The sequence below is a fragment of the Halichoerus grypus genome, chromosome 4 (assembly GCF_964656455.1).
Source record: "Halichoerus grypus chromosome 4, mHalGry1.hap1.1, whole genome shotgun sequence".
Taxonomy (NCBI): Eukaryota; Metazoa; Chordata; class Mammalia; order Carnivora; family Phocidae; genus Halichoerus; species Halichoerus grypus.
Window position 1 is genome coordinate 127,628,893 of NC_135715.1, and position 19,734 is coordinate 127,648,626.

General features: G+C 36.9%; 1 long non-coding RNA gene across 23 annotated transcripts in view; it reads right to left on the reverse strand.

The window, feature by feature from the left end:
• The window catches only part of LOC118522266 (uncharacterized), a 436,304-nt gene that overhangs the window by 95,890 nt on the left and 320,680 nt on the right, over positions 1 to 19,734 (reverse strand). For 19 of the 23 annotated variants that reach the window (XR_013447182.1, XR_013447181.1, XR_013447184.1 and 16 more), the window contains 5 exons: positions 17,908 to 17,934; positions 14,387 to 14,568; positions 11,998 to 12,056; positions 3,176 to 3,336; positions 575 to 639 (listed from right to left, as the gene is read on the reverse strand). This is a non-coding gene — a long non-coding RNA (uncharacterized LOC118522266). The remainder of the gene's footprint in view (positions 1 to 574; positions 640 to 3,175; positions 3,337 to 11,997; positions 12,057 to 14,386; positions 14,569 to 17,907; positions 17,935 to 19,734) is intronic. The other 4 variants (XR_013447176.1, XR_013447169.1, XR_013447185.1 and 1 more) reach the window with 3 other exon arrangements.

Below are 19,734 nucleotides of genomic sequence, written 5' to 3' on the forward strand. Positions count from 1 at the left end.
CAAATAAGTCATTTGGATGATATGATTGGAATGAAATGCATCTTCCTCATCCCCAGCGTCCTGGCCAAAATTGACTGACCAGAGGTAAGACCTCTCCACTGATGTGGGACAGGCCCCTAGGTGGCAATTGAAAGCGATTTTAGCTGCCCCATCTAGAGATTCAAGTCTATATAAAATGACCTGAGGACAGTCTAGGTAAGCAGTGAGTGCTGGAGGACTGACGTGGGAGTGGGGTGGCATGGGGAGGGTGTTGGTTCATGGGTCAGAATCCAGAAGCAGCAATAGTTTTTCTAAACCCTATCAGTTTCTACCTTTCAGGTCTTAACTATCAGTTTTCTTGTTATTTGCTGTCCAACCACTGAGGTAATTCCAAATATTTGAGGGTTGGTTTGTTTGTTTGTTTTTTACAGTTGCATCTCATTTCAAGGTGATTTATCTCTAATAGTTCAAGTAGTGCTACCTGATATAACAAACAAACCACAAAATCTCAGTGAATTAATTCAAGATTTTTTCCCCCTCATTCATGTAAAGTTCAATTGGCCATGGAAAGAAGTTACTCTTCTCTTCTGCTCACCTTTCATTGTCCTGAATTCAGACACATGGCCATGTCCCATTACGAGGGAGGCTGGCGAAGAGTCCCTGCATGATTAGAAGGCAAAGGAACAGGTTGAACATCTAGCCGATGCTACAAAGGCAGAGATAGCTCCCCTAGGCAGCTGACCAAGTTCGTTAATCCTTGTATGTGGATTATACAAGTATAATGTGTCTTGTCCAGATAGTTGTATTAATTCATCTTGTCCAGAGAGTTTTCTTGCTTCATGCTGCACCTTTGGGTCTTGGACTTATGAATATCATGACTATTCTTCTCTATTTTGCTTTATAGAGCCCCCAGTATGGTTTCATGACAACAGAGATGATAACATGTCTTTCATGACAATGATAACAGGAGACATTCAATGAGTAGCACCTGTCCAATTCTGCACATGCCTCCCAGTCTCTCATTTTGCATTAATAGCGCTCTCAAAATTGAAGACTCTTATTTATATCATCTTAATATCATGCCCAAAAAAATGGACAGGCAATACCTGAGCATCTCAAAGCAACCTTAACAACAGTATGCCTGAAGGATGCTGGACTTAGTAAGGAGCAATGTAATGTAGCAAAATTGAATTCAAATTGAAATCCAGTTTGATTTCATTCTCCTTTCCGCTCCCATTTATTTCTTTTTCTCTTTCTATCTCTACATCTCATATGGCTCGTCTTCCTCCTCCATCATTATATGCCAGAGACAAACACTTGAGGAAAGCCCTCTTTGTAGCCAGGTGGCATAACTTTGGAATATCCTGAGAATAAAACGCAGAAAATCTGACACTGTGACCAAGATTATTCTTATGTTGGTTGAAGCATGTGCATGACATGACTTGGAATGGTTTGAGACATACCTAGCCAAATAGTTTCATAATTCTCCATTGGAATCAGCTCAATTCCTCCAGCATATTATATATGTACCATGTCCTGATGGAAGCAAATAAATGGTTTGGGGCATCCCAAGACTGGATTCGTCATGTTCCACAGGACTTGGAAGATGAAGATATGCTTACATGATGTAAGTAAAGACCTGACTGATTACCCTTCTGACTCTTTATCAGTTACAGGACAAATCAGTCTTGAATTGGTATTGCACTGTCAATATGAATGAGTTCATAAAAATATGTAAAGATAGCATTTAATAATTTTTGTGAACATATCATTACTTTAGGAAATTTACAACATTTCTCAGTTACATAGTGTCCTTTCTTGGAATATTTATTCATTTAAAGATTAAAAAGTGTGACTTTTCTTTCTCAGGTGGCATCTGACCTATATTCAGCCCCTAGTGCTACTTTAAAAATGACCCTGAACTTCCAATCCCTGACCAAAATCTCAGTGAATATACACTAGAGATTTATAAGATATACTCAGAGGCTTGCTTTATTTAAAACTCATTTTTAACGGTTTGATTCTGGAAAGTAAAACTTAAAACATCTTGTCAAGTACTTGTATGATGGTTATTAAAAATACATTTGTATTTCAGGGTAGATTTAAACCATATGTTCTTATTTGCTCCCATTTAGCACATTAAACTACTATTTTGAAAGAGACAATCAAAATCCAAAAAGCCGCAAGAGCTCTCTCTTAAAAATAGTTTCATATGTTTCTACTTTTAGCATAAAGTAACACTTTTTCCCCACCTGCCAGCACTGAACACACCTGGAAGGGTTTATATTTAGCCGAAACCTAGAACTCATAAAACCAAAATTATATTAAGACTTGGCAAGTTTTTATTTGTTTGAAGGAGGACCGAGTTAGAAGTTAGAAGGCTGCCTTAAATTTCTTTTGGCCATTTTTCTTCTCTCTCTCTTTTTTCCTCAGCTATTTAAACAATTAGAAGATTGGATATCAAGCAGCATTTATCTAAGTATTTTAAAACTGTGCCAAAATAAAAGCTAATCATTTTGTAATCATTTTGTAATCAGTATGCATAGAAGACAGGAAGAAGCAGTAAAGCAGTTGCTGCATGTTTGCTGACAAAATATTTAATCCAAACATTTAATTTCAATCTGCCACTGTTCTCAGTCAGTATAATTACTTTAAGCAAACACCATGTTGGAAAAAATGGTCCCAGCCACTGAAATGTAAATAATACAATATAATCATCACCACACTCAAATTCATATACTATAATTTATTTGGATCAATTTCATAAATATGGGTGTGATAACTGTTTAAATTATTATAAACATGTGTATCTAAGCTACACTTATAGGAGTTGATTTATTCTTTCTTGTTGGCTACTTATACATGGGATAAAGACTTGCCAAACAAGTCAAATCGCATAGATCTTCTCATAATATCAATGGGGATGGGAAAAATTAGTTTTTTTAGATTTTTGTCATTATGTCACGGTTAGACAAAGCATATAATTTATAAGAAGAGACAGAATTATTTATCCAGTATGTATTTGCAGAATATGGTTAAATATGATATGTTAAATATAATAGGTATATTTAAAATCAAAGTTTATAGAAACAACAGATATAGTTCCTACCTTAAAGGAGGTCACCATCAATAAAAGTGTTAATTTTTAAAAACAGGGATCAATAAAAATATGACAGTATGAAAACAAATAAAGTACCTTAGAGCAACGCCGTTCTCTTTTTTTTTGTATCTTTGGCATTTACAGAATGCTTGACACATAGAAGCTGAAGGTACAGGATGGAGCCCAATCTGCTCTCGGCCATTCTTGCTGAATCCGCCTTACCCACTGTTTCCCCACAGGCTAGCAGTTTGAAAACTCTGTGTGAAGGAGAGGTCGATTATTGGACTAGAGTGGCCGACTGACTCAGGCTAGTCAGGAACCTATAAGATAGTCTGATATTTGGGCTTTTTGCATAGAGCTCTGAACCTATCAGATGTAGTCCCTCTAAACCTAAACAATGATCAATAAATATTTGTTTCATTAATTAAAACAGTACATTTTTAAAAGTCTACTTACAAACTAAAACTTTTAAAATATTCTTTTCTTTTTTTTTTTTTTTTTTAAAGATTTTATTTATTTATTTGACAGAGAGAGAGATAGCGAGAGCAGGAACACAAGCAGGGGAGTGGGAGAGGGAGAAGCAGGCTCCCTGCCGAGCAGGGAGCCCGATGTGGGGCTCGATCCCGTGACCCTGGGATCATGACCTGAGCTGAAGGCAGACGCTTAACGACTGAGCCACCCAGGCGCCCAAAATATTCTTATTTTCATACCTGGGATTTGTCTCAAAATAATATGGGAGCAGGGAAATGAGTGGATATTTGAGATGAAACAAAGTTGGTCCTGTGTTGATAATTCTTAAAGCTGGTGATGAGTTTGTAAGAGATTGACGTAGTCTTCTCTCTACTTTCTACATTTTTAATAATTTTCAATATTAGAAAAATGTAAAGCTCTGTTCTTAGAGGCAGCCCTAGGCCCCTGCAGTGCAGGGACTTTTCCTCCCTAGTCTATTAAATAACTGTTTGCATAACATTCCATTGTTTTCCAGAGATATCTCTGCTTTTGTACTTCCCTTTATCAGATAGGAAAGTTAAGAGAACTATTAGTGCCTTCAACTACTTGTAACAAAACACTTAACTAAATGTGATATATACAATAAGGACCTTTATTTATCTCAAAATAAGATGTCTAAAGATAGATATTTCTAGGGACAATTAAAAACATCATTAAAGACATCTTACCATCTTTGCATTTTGCTCCTCAGTGAAAATTCATCAAACTTTAGACCTCATAAATTGGGCTGGTTTCATCAACCTCTTAAGATGGCAGCCAAAATTCCTGCCATTATATATACATATATAATGTCAGATTAAAGGAGAGATGATTTTTTCCATGTTTGTCTTTCTACTAAATTCTTCTGTGTAAGCCCATAGCAAAAATTAATGTCTCATTGCCCACTGACTAGACACAAGGGAGACTGGAAAATTAGCAGTTGATATTTTCAGTTTCTACAATTTAGACAGGTATCCTTCTGTAGATAACATGGTGAGGAGATGTCCAGAGAGGCCTTGTACAGACAACCAACAATGGTTCCTAGTAGATCTCAGTAAATGGCACTAACATGGCATCTGTAACAGTTACAGTAGCCACAGTAATGCTGAATAACAAACAGCCACCCAATCTCAGTGCTATAAAATACACCTTTTAAAGCACATTTCTTTTTTTTTTTTTTTAAAGGTTTTATTTATTTATTTGACAGAGAGATAGAGAGAGAGCACAAGTAGGCAGAGAGAGAGGGAGAAGCAGACTCTCCACTGAGCAGGGAGCCCGACGCGGGGCTCGATCCCAGGACTCTGGGATCATGACCTGAGCCAAAGGCAGCCGCTTAACCGACTGAGCCACCCAGGCGCCCCTAAAGCACATTTCTATAGGGTTCGATTGATCTAAATTAGGCCTGACTGGCGTCAGCTAGCCTCTACCCTCATTCATGAATCTATGGCTAGGAGCGGGTTGGCAAGTTGTTTTAGCCCTGGGCTGCTCACAGGACTGGCTAGTTGTCTGATAGATTAGCAAGGATGGTTTTGGTTGGGGTGATTAGGGAAATGGCTCTGCTCTCATATCTGTTAGCTTGTCAGTGGCCAAAGTATTACCTAAGTATTAAGATGTCAGGACAGACTCTACCTTTTTTTCTAAAAGAAATGACAAAGAAACCCATGGCAAAGATTTCATACAGAAAACAGCAAAGAATTGGGTCTCTTAATGCAACTAATCCACCAAACCAAAAAAAGCTTTTTGGAAAAGCTAGATATTAGTGGCTAGCCCTGATACTTTTCTTATCCTCAACTCCCATTTCCAAAACACTCAAATCCTATCAATGTTTCTTCTTAAATGTCTCAAATCTTTCCTCTGCTCTCCATTTTATCACCAATACTGTAGTGCAGGCTCTTAATGAGGATTCTGCAATAAGATCTCAACTGGGGCCCCTATGTGGTGGCCCACAATAGCTAGAATGATCTTTAAGAAATGTGTATCCGAATGTGGGAAACTTGAACATTTCAGTGACTCAACATTACTCTCCAAATAAAAATAGACCTCCCCTACACATTCCTGAAGCTTTCGGACCCTACTTAGCTCTTCCATTTTATCTTGGACCACCCTCTCCACCTTTTAATTCCAGTGTCTTTACAGTCCCCGGTGCTTGCTCTCTTCCCTTCTGTCATAGTTTCTTTGCACATGTTGTTTTTTCTTCCAGGAATACTCTTCCATCTGCTCTTTGCCTAAATAACTCTGACTCATTCCTCAGATCTCTGCTTAAGTGTCACTTTTCAACAGTCTGGCCTGACCTTCTTTATTGGAACCAATCACTCTAGTACAGATTCTCATCATAATATAAACAGTCCCTTTGTTGAATTATCCTAATTAAAATTTTATATTAGTCTGTGTTGACCTTTTTAATAACCTTTATATTTTAAAATAGTTTTAGAGAAGCGGAGTTGTTGTAAAGATAGCACAGAGGGTTCCCATATACCCTTTACCTAGTTTCTTCTAACGTTAACATCTTATATAACCATAGTACATTAAGGAAAAATAAGAAATTAATACTGGTATAATACTGTTAACAAAATTACAGACTTTATTTAGATTTCATCAGGTTTTTTTTTCATTTATATCATTTTTTATTTTTCAGAATCCAATCCAGGATACCATGCTCTAATTTAACTGTATGTCTTTAGTTTCTTATAATTTATGACATTTTCTCAGTCTTTCCTTGTTTTTCATGACCTTGTCGATTTTCAAGATTTCTGGCCAGACATAATTTAGAATGTTACTCAATTTGAATTTCCCTGATGGTTTCTCATAATTACACTAGGATTATGGATTTTTGGAAAGAACGTTATAGAGATGAAGTACAGTTCTCATTGCCTGATATCAGAGGGTACATGCTATCAACATGACATCACTGGTGATAACTTTGGTTACTGGTATACAGGAGTGTCTGCCAGCTTTTTTCATGGTAAAGTTACCATTTTTCCCTTCCATACTCTATTCACTAGAAGTGAGCTTCTAAGTCCAGGCCACACTCAAGTGGAAGGGAGTGAAGTTTTATCTCTTGGAGGTAGGAGTATCCATAGATTTGTAAACATATGTTAAAACCACCACAACAATTATTAAATATTTGGGGGGGGAATGCTTTGTAGTTATGTAAATATTCTCCTTAAGGTTCTGCCTACAATTTTAGCATTCATCCATGGATCTTGCAAGCAGAAATTATTACTGTGATATTCTAATTGTCATTATTTTATTTCCCTCATTTCTTCTATACTTATTATCTAATATTATTCCATTTGGTATAGAAGACTTCTCTCCTCCATTTACTTATTCATCACATATGTGTTTATTTTATTCTTTGGGCTGTAATCCAGTACTATCATAATTTATCTTATTGCTCAAATTGTTACAGCTTTGGACATCGAGAGCTCTTCTAGGTAGGCTCCTATGTCCTTTTTATACGACATCATCACTTTTTTTTTAGTGTTTCCTGTATGACTTTATGTTTTCGTTTGTTATTTAGTTTTTTGTTGAATGGAATATACAATTGAATGATGCAAAAATGAAAGCTTTATATAATATACCTGAGAAATATAATAATAATATAATGTATAGTAATATAGTAATAACTTAACTAAAATTCATGTTCTCTGAAATTAAGATTATGACCTTTGCATCTTTTATGTTGCAGTTGCCTGATATGACTTTGTCAGCTTATTTTCAACCTTTCTGAATCTTTTTTGTTTTAGGTGTATCTTTGGAGACACTGGATCTGCTTTGGGAGCCAATCTGAAAATTTTTCCAATTGGACAATTGTGGCAACCATGGAGGTACTTAGACTGATCGGATCTCTCGCAGAGAGAGAACCTGCCGTAAGGAGTGGAGTTAGCTACCTGCCTTGGCTGCCCCACCTGTGGAATTTACTGCACCACATACCTACGTCGTGCTCTGTCCATGCTGCTCCCAGCCAATGGCCAACACAGCCAGAATACTTCTGCTCAAGGGGAGACTACTTTAATGACCAGTTTTTGCTGGAATCTCACAGAAGTCTGGCTGAAACTTTCTCACAGATGCACTTCAATCTGAGATGTTTCCTGCCCAATCCCATTTCCTCCCCTCTTTCCTTCATAGGTGTCCAGCCTGCATCATGGCCTCCCTTTCAATTCCAGCTCACATTTCCCTTGAACTTTCACAAGTGTTCCCTCCATTAATCTCTTGTCTTTCTAACTCCATTTTGGAATCTGTTTCCTTGAGGACCTCAGCTAACAGTGAATTTCTTTTTACATTTATCAATAGGACAGAGAATTTTGCTCTTAGTTCTCTCTCAATTCCTTTCTAGGATTCTACCAGTTTTTGTTTTATCTCTTTCTGTTGTCTTAACATCTCTTCCCTGAATCCTTACATTTCTACTTGGTGGTCTTCCTTCATGAATTCATTCATTTTAAATAAATAACAGAATTTTTGGTCATAATTTTCAACTGTTTCATTCATCCTTTTTTTTTTTTTTTTTAAAGATTTTATTTATTTATTTGAGAGAGAGAGAGCACATGAGAGGGGGGAGGGTCAGAGGGAGAAGCAGACTCCCTGCCGAGCAGGGAGCCCGATGCGGGACTCGATCCCGGGACTCCAGGATCATGACCTGAGCCGAAGGCAGTCGCTTAACCAACTGAGCCACCCAGGTGCCCTCATTCATCCTTTTGATGAACATTCTTTACTTCTATGTTTTGCTCTTTTTTGCACCTTTTATGATATCATTGCATTGCTGCTGTGCCACTTCATCTTTCATTATTTATTATCAAATGAGCTTTGTTTTTTCCAAGACAAGATCTAGGCAGAAATTTTATGTGTGTGTGTGTGTGTGTGTGTGTGTGTGTGTCATCTTTTTCTGAAGCCCTATAAGTACTTTTAAAAAAAAAACTGGGTCTAGGAAGTCTCCTTTCACTAACTTGGCTCTCTCTGTTCTTACAACATTGTTGCAATCGAAGGATATAGTGTCTGTACTTCAGAGTATATTCCTCCCCATGAGAAAGTATAATTTTTCTCTATGATTTTGTCTTATCTTATTTACTGCCACTACACCATGAGTTTCTCCTCTTCCCCTTCTCTCGCTTCTCTTGTGCCCCATCTCAGCTGCTTTTAAAAGCCTTCATGCATGTTTTGAACCTGCAGATAGCTCTTATTATTACTCTGAGATGGAGTTTGTAAGTCATTTTGTATTCTCCTTTTTTTTTTTTTTTTTTGTATGATATCTAGGAGAAGACCTTGCAAAGTGCTGGCATAGACAGCCCTATTCACACCGGGAGCCTTCACCTGCATAGCATTCTCCTCCAGGAGCCAGGATGCCCAATCATGGCAGTATTGACAATTTGGATCAAATGATTCTTTGTCACGGAGGCTCTCCCGGGCATTGGAGGAACGTTAGCAGCACTTCTGGCCTCTACACACTAGATAAGTGCAAGTTGTGATGATCAAAATATTGCCATCTATCATCAGATGTTCCTTCACAGGCAAAGTTGCTTTTGGTAGAGAACCACTCCACTGGACCAAAAATCCAGGGAGAAGTACAATGTCTTCTTTGTTAAACTTTCTATTCCTTAGCATAGCTTAACCCATAGTAAGAGTTCAATAGCAGTATGTTGATAGTATGGATGACTAAGTGGAGAGAGTATCATTGAGTTTATTTGCCCTTCTTGGGATCCCCATATCTTAGGAAACAATACTTTATGATGCAATCATATTTTGACCAATGATATGCTTTTCCCTAGTGAAAACATGTGTAAAATCATAGTATCCTATCTATGAAGGGAGCTTGGAGAGATCCAGTACGAAGCTATTATTAATAGATGAAGAAATTGACACCCAGAGAGTTTGTGACTTATGCCTTATTACACAAAAATTTAGTGATAGAGCTGAGATTACCTCTCCGCACATTAAGGCTTTCTCAAAAATACTATGATGTATTATTTAATCCAAGACTGCACATATTTAGTAAACACACATTCCATAGAATAAAACCTCTGAAAATCAAAAGAAAATTAAACAAAACTAGTATCTGTTTTCACCATTAGGAGAGTGGGAAGATAATATCACAGAAAAACATTTTGATTTAGTTTATGAGAGAATGCAAAGCAACTGGCTCTCTAAACATGCTAAATTATGAAGCGGATATATATACTTTAATGGCAAAAACACAGTAAAGAGTCTGCAAGCTTTTCTAAGGATCTTGATTATTTTGACAAAGCATGATTTTTCTTTTAATAAAGAATCTAAATTTCGTGTCACTAAAGGAAATTTAAAGGGTTGTTTGGGAAGAAGGTATATAGTAGTATATTTTAAATGACAATGAATTACATCTTTGGAAAATGCATTACATTTTAAAACTCTTTTAAAATATATTTTTAAAACACCAAGCACTAAAACAGCCTATGGGACTTTCAAGAGTGTTGTTCTCTATTACTAATGTGGAATGGGACAAGGTTATAGCCACTTAGGTGGCAGGCTGAGTAATAAGTAGATACTATAACATAGTTCATGTAATATATATATCATTCACACTTCCCTACATTGAATAGTTGGGGGTGAAGAAAAGATAGAATATTCTCAACAAATATTGACTTTTTTTTCAATTACTGAAGTCATAAAGAACTCTTTTCTGACAACATCTTCCGTAGGAACCACTATTTAAATCTCAACAACTGGGTGTAACTACTAATTTCTCATGGATTCACTTGGTTGAAGTAGGTAGTTGAAAAAGCTCACAAAATCAGTCTTTTACTTGGAGTTCTATAAATGGACATGGAACAATTCCAAACTGACAGAACTCAAAACTTGCTTATATATAATACCATGCCTAAGAACAGAAACTTAAGTACTTTTTTAGGTTTGATTATGACAAAGTCATTGAAAGATTTATAGGAAAACCCCAGATGTCTTATCAAGAGATAGCAATTTCTAGGTAGAAGGGAAATGTTCATTGTATTAAGGATGAAAGGAGTGGAAATGGTGTTTACTGTAAAAATATAGGAACAAAATTCTGAAATATGTCAGATGAAAATTATGGTCAATATAAAGACAATTACTGCAAAAACAATGCCAAAGTTGTGAGTTCCTTGAAAGGAGGAACTGTGTTAGGTGCCTTTGTGTTCTTTGATGACAGGTAAGTTGGTATTTAACGGGCATTGAATAAAAATGGTAGCAGAAAGGATGAATAAGTATGCAAGTTAGGTTGTTATGGATTTCTGATACCACATTTTCAAAGAGAAAGTACATTCTAAAAGCAACCTCATTTTGAAGTTCTTTTCCACAAATAACCCACTTTTAGTATAGAAAAATCAGAGATCATAAACAACAACTAAATTTCCCATATCTTTCTATCTAGATAAAACCAGTATTAACATTCAGAAGTATATTTTTCTAGACATTTTTCTTGTTGTAGCAGGCTCTCTAAGTGTTTCAAAAGAGATGGAAGAGTTAGAGGAGAAATAGGTTGTCTTAAACACTGTCATTCATTCTCTTGGGGAAGGCTGTTGCGGGGGGCTATTGGGGAAGTTTACTCTGAAAAGAATGCAACAGGAGAAACCATGCACTATCCCCTCTCCTTGGTAGACTTTCTCAGTGCCCACCATCATGATTTTCTCCTTTAGGGGAGAAGTTAGTCTTACTTGCAACCAATACAAGAAAAGAGAGACAGAGATAGAGGACTCTGCTTTTCTAAAAGAATAAGGAGCACTCGAATTTAAATTTCTGGTTAACCATAATCAATGTCTGCTGAGAAATAAAAGAGTATTCACTTGCTCTAAGTAAATCAAATGGAAAACATCTCTTAAAACTACTGACCTTGTTAGTAATTAAAATTAAACAGATTTTACCCATTTTCTTTGTTTTCTCCTTTCAGCAAGACTGTAACTGAAGAATGCCTGGGATTCACATCTCACAGTGCCAGATACTGTAGAGTCAAAAATATGTGAACAGGCACCACTAGAAAATATCAGGCATATGGCATGAAACACATTTTCATTCATTCTCCAGAGGGGAAAAAATACATTTTGACGGAATGCAAAATATTGTGCTCTGGTTTACTTGCCAAATAGAGAAATGTATGAATTTTAGCAAGGAAACCAATGGCTAGTTTGCATTGGGAGGGTTGAGAGTAATTCCTCTACAAGCAAATAATTTGGACAGGTTAGGTGCTTGGGTGTGGGCATTTAAGAAAGAGTTTCTTAGAGGCTGCCTGGTGTTCCTTTTCACCTGCTGACTGAAAGCTTTTGTCCTGATGAATTTCACTTCTGTAGCACTCAGGATTTCTGCAGAGCTGAATGCCAGGGAGTCAGTGCTACATTCCTATACCCCGATACTCCTTTATTTTCCAGAGATCTCTGGACTACTGTGTGTTCATTGTTTTATGAAGCACCATAGATAAAAGAGATACTCACCTCTTTCTTCATGAGCATCTGTTTCCTTCTAAATAGAATTGTGAGCATCCCCCGTGTACCTGGACAAGACCGGCAGACATAAAGTATTCAATAACTCAGCCTGCACAAATCCTTAGCAATAACCAGTTTTAATTAGTTAACTGGAAACCCATCATCCTACAGTAAACAGACCAACGGAATCAAACTTATTTCAGAAGGCTGCATTAGAGTCATGTTACTTCCAGAAAAAAATTACAACCATAATTCTGAGAAGTAAAGGGTGTGATTCTGTTTACTGTTTAACCAGACTTGCCTTTATTATAGGTCAAGCACATGTGTCAAAATGACTGTCTGCATAGCAGTGACTTCTCTTACTTATCAGATTTGTTTACATGGGTAAACAAAATTCATCCCTCCTGAAACCCAGCTCGAAAGAAAAGACTGCAACTCCAGTAGTGAGCAGGATAGGAACAAACCGACAAGGGCAGGAATAGTTCTCTATTTACTGCTCCCAGCAGGTGTCAGATGCCATAGTTTCTCTGCAACCATCAACACCCTGGGGCTTTCTAGTTCCACATCTAAGACAAGGAAGAAGGAGGATGGCGACTAACCCCAAGGGATTAGGTACCAGAATCCTATCCCAACTACTAGCAGACTCCAGCTGCGTTTAAATATTTTTTTAAAAGAATTTCTGATGCTCAGTGGTTACTGATTACTTCCAGATTTTAGTTCTAGCCCAGTGAAGATTTGCCACAAAGAGTTTATCTGTTATTGTTAAAGTTGCGATTGCTACAGGAAATGTCTTCTCATAAGTAAGCCATTTCCCAAAACATGAACTTTTACAACAGTTAAACAAACAAACCAACACAACACAAACAAAGCTGACCTAATCTTTAAAAACATATTCGTGGAACTGATGGGAGAGGGAGAGGAAATGTGTGGGCAAGATAGGGCGTTTGTTTGGGATTCTTATCAGATACGCTGAGAAACCAAGATGTCATTGCTGAAATCACTGCATTAATGCCTTTAAAGGACATGAATATGTGTTCTTGATTCACTTAAGTCTAAACTGACAGACAAGGTTAACTTCTGAAACCAGGATAACAGCCGAACTATGAAAGGGCATAATTATTCAGAGTTTCTCCCCACCCCCCGCCAAGTGTATTTCGAATCATTTTCCTCAATAGCAACAAACAAACACTCAAGACATTTGGTGATTCTTACATTTCATTGAAAATTTGAATCAGTTAGGGACCAAAACCATTTTCAAAGATGGTATGGGTGTATACATGTGTATGTGTATACACTAATGTTACATTTTATGTTAACTAACTGAAATTTACATAACAACTTTTTAAAAAGTATCGAAGGTACCTAACTGACATGTTTAGATGGGGTGAGATTTTAAAACACCCCAAATGCACTAACTAAGCCTTCCACGGTTAAGACTTGTGCTGAATATCTCAGTTCACAAATCTACTTCTGTTGTTGCTGCCTGCTACTTTTAGAATCCTGGGAAGCTAGAGATACGTCTTGGAGGTCTGTTCTGCCTGAAAGTTTTCCTCTAGGAAAAAATGTCCCTATCCTGAACGTCAACCAGCCCTATCAACTGCCCTTTTCCTACCATCGATTCTCCTGCCAACTATGTAGAACACTTGGAGTTAAAAAAGTCCTCTTTTTTGGAAAATTGGTGAGAATTTTTTTTCAAGTGGGTATAGACTAAGTAAGCACCACCTGACAAAAGTCAATACTTTTCAAACATAAAACCACCTCATTCCAGAAACATTTTATGTCCTCCCAAAGGAAAAAAAATCCACTCACCTTTTCAGTGGATATTGTCTTAAATCACTCCTTTGGTTGGCATAAATCGCTCTTTCTATTGGCCATTAAAGGACAAACATTTGACAAGATCTTATTTCATCAAGCTTACAACATAACCATATAGTCTGAATTATAAAAATAAATGGAGATCATGTCCACACACACAACATAAAATGGAAATTGAGATAATTCAGCTAATTGTGATCATTCTTGCTTCCACCATTCTTCTGTGAGAAGATCCAGATAACTGAGGGAAAAGCACGGCCTCCTGTTCTGGATCATTGCCTCAATTAATTGTTTCAGTTTTCACATGAGGGTTAAGAACGAAGTCAGTTAACAGCATACCTTTCAGGCCTTCACCTATTCTTTCTATATCCTTAAAGTATATCACAATGTCCACGTCTAGATTAAGTATTAACTTAGAGAGGGCAATGTTCTGTAAGAGCCCACTGCCCCTGCATAATAAATTCCTATTAAATGCAACCTATGGTTTTTAGTGGTACAATGCTGGAATAGTCTGGAAAAAGATTATATTTTACAAAATCTCGTAACAAGCTTCTGTATCAAGAAGTACAAATATGAGGGGTACCTGGGCGGTGCAGGTGGTTAAGCGTCCAACTCTTGGTTTCACCTCAGGTCATGATTTCAGGGTCGTGAGATTGAGCTGCACATCAGGCTTCCTGCTCGGTGGGGAGTCTGCTTGGGATTCTCTCTCCCTCTCCCTCTGCCCTTTCTGCTTGCTCTCTCTCTCTCTCAAATAAGTAAATAAATCTAAAAAAAAAAAAGTACAAATATGGTCTTGCCATTGCAATTTGTCACTCTCCTGTGTGATTCATAGTTAGTTGAAGTCAATTCTTCTCAGAACATGAGTGGCACTAAAGAAAAGACAACTTGCCTTAATAAAAAAATCAAGGAGTAGAAATGGGATTGCAATTCCCATAATTTTTGCAGTATAATCATCACATCAATACCAAAATAATTATAGTTCATTATTACATCTGTAGCCCACATTGCATTATATATTGTTTTAAACATTAAAAGGCAAGAGAATTAAATGAAAACCTAAGTACATAAACATTTATTTAATGCTAACTATCCTCAAATTGAGTACTTAAATATAGCATTAACGATTAGGATATGGACCCTGATTTGTCGAGCTCATAGACAGGTGAAGAAGGCAGATACAGATGCGGCTAATGATCGTATGAGGCAAATCGTAAGGAGTGCCAAGCTCAAACCAGTGGCAGCCAGCTTTGGGGTGTAGATGAAAGATCAATCATCCAAATGGGGAATCATGGCTGGTAGTGCAGAAGAGGAGACATTGGAATTGGGTCTCACAGTATGGACATGAAACATAACTGTATGAGTCATAAACTTTAATTGCTAGTGTCAGAAATACAAAAGTAGGGGTGCATCTGGGTGGCTCAGTTGGTTACACGTCTGCCTTCAGCTCAGGTCATGATCTCAGGATCCTGGGATCGAGTCCCACATCAGGCTCCCTGCTCAACTGTGAGTCTGCTTCTCCCTCTCCCTCTGCAGCTGCACCTGTGCTCTCTCTCTTTTTCTCTCTCTCTCAAATAAATAAATAAATAAATAAAAGCTTTTAAAAAATACAGAATTAATTTTGGTAGGAAAACACAAATTTTTCACTTTGCAAATTTGGAATTTAAAGGGTGAATCTGGAGATTAATATTAAAGTGGAACTTTTTTTTTTTTTAAGATTTTATTTATTATTAGAGAGAGGGTGAGCAAGTGAGAGAGAACACAAGCAAGGGAGAGGGGCAGAGGGAGAAGCAGACTCCCTGCTGAGCAGGGAGCCCCATGTGGGGCTCGATCCCAGGACCCTGGGATCATGATCTGAGCTGAAGGCAGACACTTAACCAACTGAGCCACCCAGGTACTCCTAAAGTGGGAGCTTAAACCCATTATGGATCTCTTTCCACTGCTCATTTTGCTTTTAATTGTGTATCAGTTTCATTCCACCAAAACACCTTCTCCTTGGGGTTGCAACCCAGCCAAGAACTGCTTAAACTCACAGTTACCACCTTAGGACTAGAGAAGAAAGTGGCTTCTCTATCCTTATTCCATTTTGAAAAATCTACCTTAATGCTCTTCCTGGCCCCACTTGCATCACCTGCCTAACTTTTAGACCAATTACCAGGGCAGGGTAGGAAGGGTTTTAGGAAAAACAAAGATAATAGTTTTCCACCACAAAGAATTTACAGAAAATGGGAACTAGATTGGTTAAAAATATTTATGGTATAAGTCTGTAGATGAAAAGGAAGAAAAACTGAAGGAAGTAATACAATGACAATACAATGACCCTGCAAAGCTATTTGGGGGGCAGGTTATATGGCACACTATGATTCATAATGCTTAAATATTTTTCTATAGGGCACAAGGAAACATAAAATGTCCGAGGACATGATTACTACTGTCATAGACTGTAGATTTGGGGGGGTCACAAAAAGAAGGGAAGATTGGGTAAAGAGAAGGAAGTCAGGGAGAATATCAGACCAAGGTCAAGAGAAATAGTTTCCAGTCCTGATCTGTCAAGATTCAGCTACAGGACTTTTGGCAAGTCACCTCTCTTGGCATCAGGCTCCACATTTATAAGAATGGAAATCAGAACATCTCTTCTATCTGTCCATTAATGTTACTAAGAAAGAAAGAATGAGCACGATTACTCTTGAATAAGTTAGAAGTACAAAATAAATGCACAGCGTTATTATTTGTAATACCCCTGCCATTCAAAATTTCATTTCATTAAGGGATTCAAGATCTGGTTCTAAATTTGTCAGCATGGATCATCACTACTTGTCTAAATTTCAGACTCATCCAGGAAGTGCATGAAATGGAGGAAAATAAAGTCTCACTGCAAATTAAGCAAATCAAATAATGTCAGATATTGATATCTCATTCTAATTGCTTAAGAAAACGAGCCATGAACAAGAAAAACAGTCAATATGATGTAATGGGAAGATCTTGGGCTTTGGCAAGAAACTTGCGTGGCATTTAGTACCTACTCTACACAACACCTGTAATTCCTTGGGAAATAATTTGATCTCTCTGAGCCAAAACAAATGGAAAATAAATGTATTTCCTTGGGTAATAAATTAACCTTTAAGCTTCATCTGCATAATAGCAATATCTCTCCAGGATTAAAAGTAACAGAAGTCTTAAGAAAGCATCTGTCATTCAATAAACATTAGGTCCTTCATACCCTTAGTTTATTACATTGACCTCAGTTTTGCTGTCCTAGTTCCTCGCCACAAATATTAATCAAATATAGTAAATAAAATCAGTATTGTACATAAAAGCTATCCATTAAATTGAGAGCCCTCCGAAGATCTCTCTACACCCTTTGAAGCAAATATTTATAATACACTACTATGCGAAGAGTGTTGTTCTCATTGATCTGGATATGCGTATCAATCGGAAGTTAACAAACAAGTAGTAGTCATTTCAGGGGATAAGATAAATAAATATAACAATTTAAAGAAAAATATTTGGGGGGAACTCACTTATTCTTGCTTTCTTCTGGAAATAAAAAAGTTGCTTTATTTGAGGAAATTGTATAATTTTGAAGCTATAAGTAAAGGTTAGGGTTTGACTTAAACGTGTATTTTTCTTTCAAAAGAAAAATTGTTATTACAAGTCATTAAAATCTGATCATTTTGTTTTCAGGCATACATGAAATCTAAGGCACACTAATTTATTAGATGGTCTTAGATTGCGATGATAGGAAAGCTAAAAGCTGGGCAAGAAAGTCTGACCTTTTTCTTTCCACCTTTTAACTTCTTGATTCTCGCTTACCATTACATAGAAAATGATTTAAATTATAATATTTTCCATTGTGTAGGGCGCACTTAAATGCTTGTATAGATAGTACTTATCACAAACTCTATTGAACTTTTGAACTGTTTTTGTTGCCTGATCAAAGTTTGGTGATATTACAGTTTTCTGCTTTTGAGAAGAGCCAAAAGCTCTTAACCGACTGAGCCACCCAGGCACCCCTGATGCTGCTATTTTTATTTGGTATATAGCAAGATAAGGAAGAGGGAGAAAATATAAGGATAATTATTCCAGATTAACTTTTAATATACTTACATTGATGATGCTCTTTAATCATTCCATCTGATGTTGGGAAGATAGTATCATGGGCAAGGAAAAGAAAGTAAACAAAAAAATAGAAAAGAAAAAAAAAATAAGAGAAAAAGTAGAAATGGGTAGCCTCCCAGAAACATATCATGTGGTCTTCAGAAATTCAGTTGAAACTACTGAAGGAAGAAAAGAGACTTGACTCTTTGTCTCTAAGCTCCAAGTCTTAAATTTTGGTCACCCTTTAAATAATAAAAAGCCTTCGAACAGGTTAATTTGGGTGGAGGGCAGAGGAGAGACTCTAATACATGCTCTTTATCCCAAGAATCAATAAGAAGGGGGGAAAAAGTAACTTCACATGATCCTCAGTGTGCCAGAATACTGTGAAGCTCTTTGAACTCGTCATGCGTAAAGTGGGGCTACAAAAGGATATGAACTAGTAGAGTTTCTGGATGATCTATTAAGCAGTTGTGCTGAGATGGTCTGTGAGCAAATGCTGTTCTACTAGGTCTAAGATCTGTGTATTCTCACTTAGAACAAACATCTTTGAGGCTTGTCAATTAATAGCACAGTAGCTTAGTAGCTTGATGGAAAAGGCAAACTTCTGGGTGCAAGGCAGACATGGGTTCCAATTAATTGCCACCAATTATTACTCATTTAACATTTTGCAAGTTATTAAAATTATCTGGATATGTTTCGCTATTGGCTAAATTGGGAGAAAAGTACTTACCTCACGTTTGGAGTATGAAGTAAGATAATGTGTATAAAGCAATAGTCGTGTAATAGGCTTTCAGTAATTATTCATGTAATTATTCTACCTCTGTTTTCCCACTCTTTTGGGTTGTACTCTACCTACCTGAGAGCCAGCAACAGCCTCTACAGGGATTATCTGAGTTCAAATCCTGACTCCACTTCGTTTACTCATCTTGAAAATGGGGACAATAAGAGTACTTTCTCCATAGAGACATCAGGAGAAATAAATTAGCTGATATGTGTAAAGCATTCAGAAGAGGGCCTGGGGCAGGGAAAAAAGCAGGACGTAAATGTTTGCTATTACAATTATTTAGTTGGGTTATTGGTACTCTGTTAATCCCCAAATATTGTCAGAACAGTGTGGCTCTGTGTTCCTTTCTTTCTTACTGAAATTTGAATCACTCTTATTTTTGTTTTTATTCACAGATATGGGTCTGTTTTCACATGCTTCCTTTTGTAGTTAATCTGTTTTTTGGAAAATGTTGTAGCAAAGGAAGAGCCATCCCACGAACAAAGAAGTATCCAGTAACACACTCTTCTGGATTGACAAATTCTGGGAAGGCCAGACCTGGTACCTGTTTTCTAAAGTGGCGCAGGTGCTAAAATAATGTGTGCATGTGATAGGAATCAAACTGAAAGTCAGAATGCTGGTATCTATTTTCTTCAACTATTAACCAAGGACAAGAACCAATCTCACGGTGTTGTTATTTTTAAAAAAAGAAATAAAAATTATTTTTTTTGTTAAATAAATGTAGTGTATTCAGCCTCTGTGTTCTGCTTAATATACAGATGTATTATTTATTATATATTATTTATATTATATGACATTATATGTTATATATCATATATCATATTTACTATGATAATTAATAATTCATGATTACTATAATTTAATTTAAGGAATTAACTTGTGGGGTTGGCAAGTCCAAAGTCTGTAACCTGGAACTCAGGCAGGAGTTAATACTATAAACTTGAGGCCGAATTTCTTCTTCTCTAGGAAACCTCAGTATTTACTCTTAAGGCCTTCATATGAATGGATGAGGTCACCCACATTATCAGGGGTAATCTTCACTCAAAGTCAAC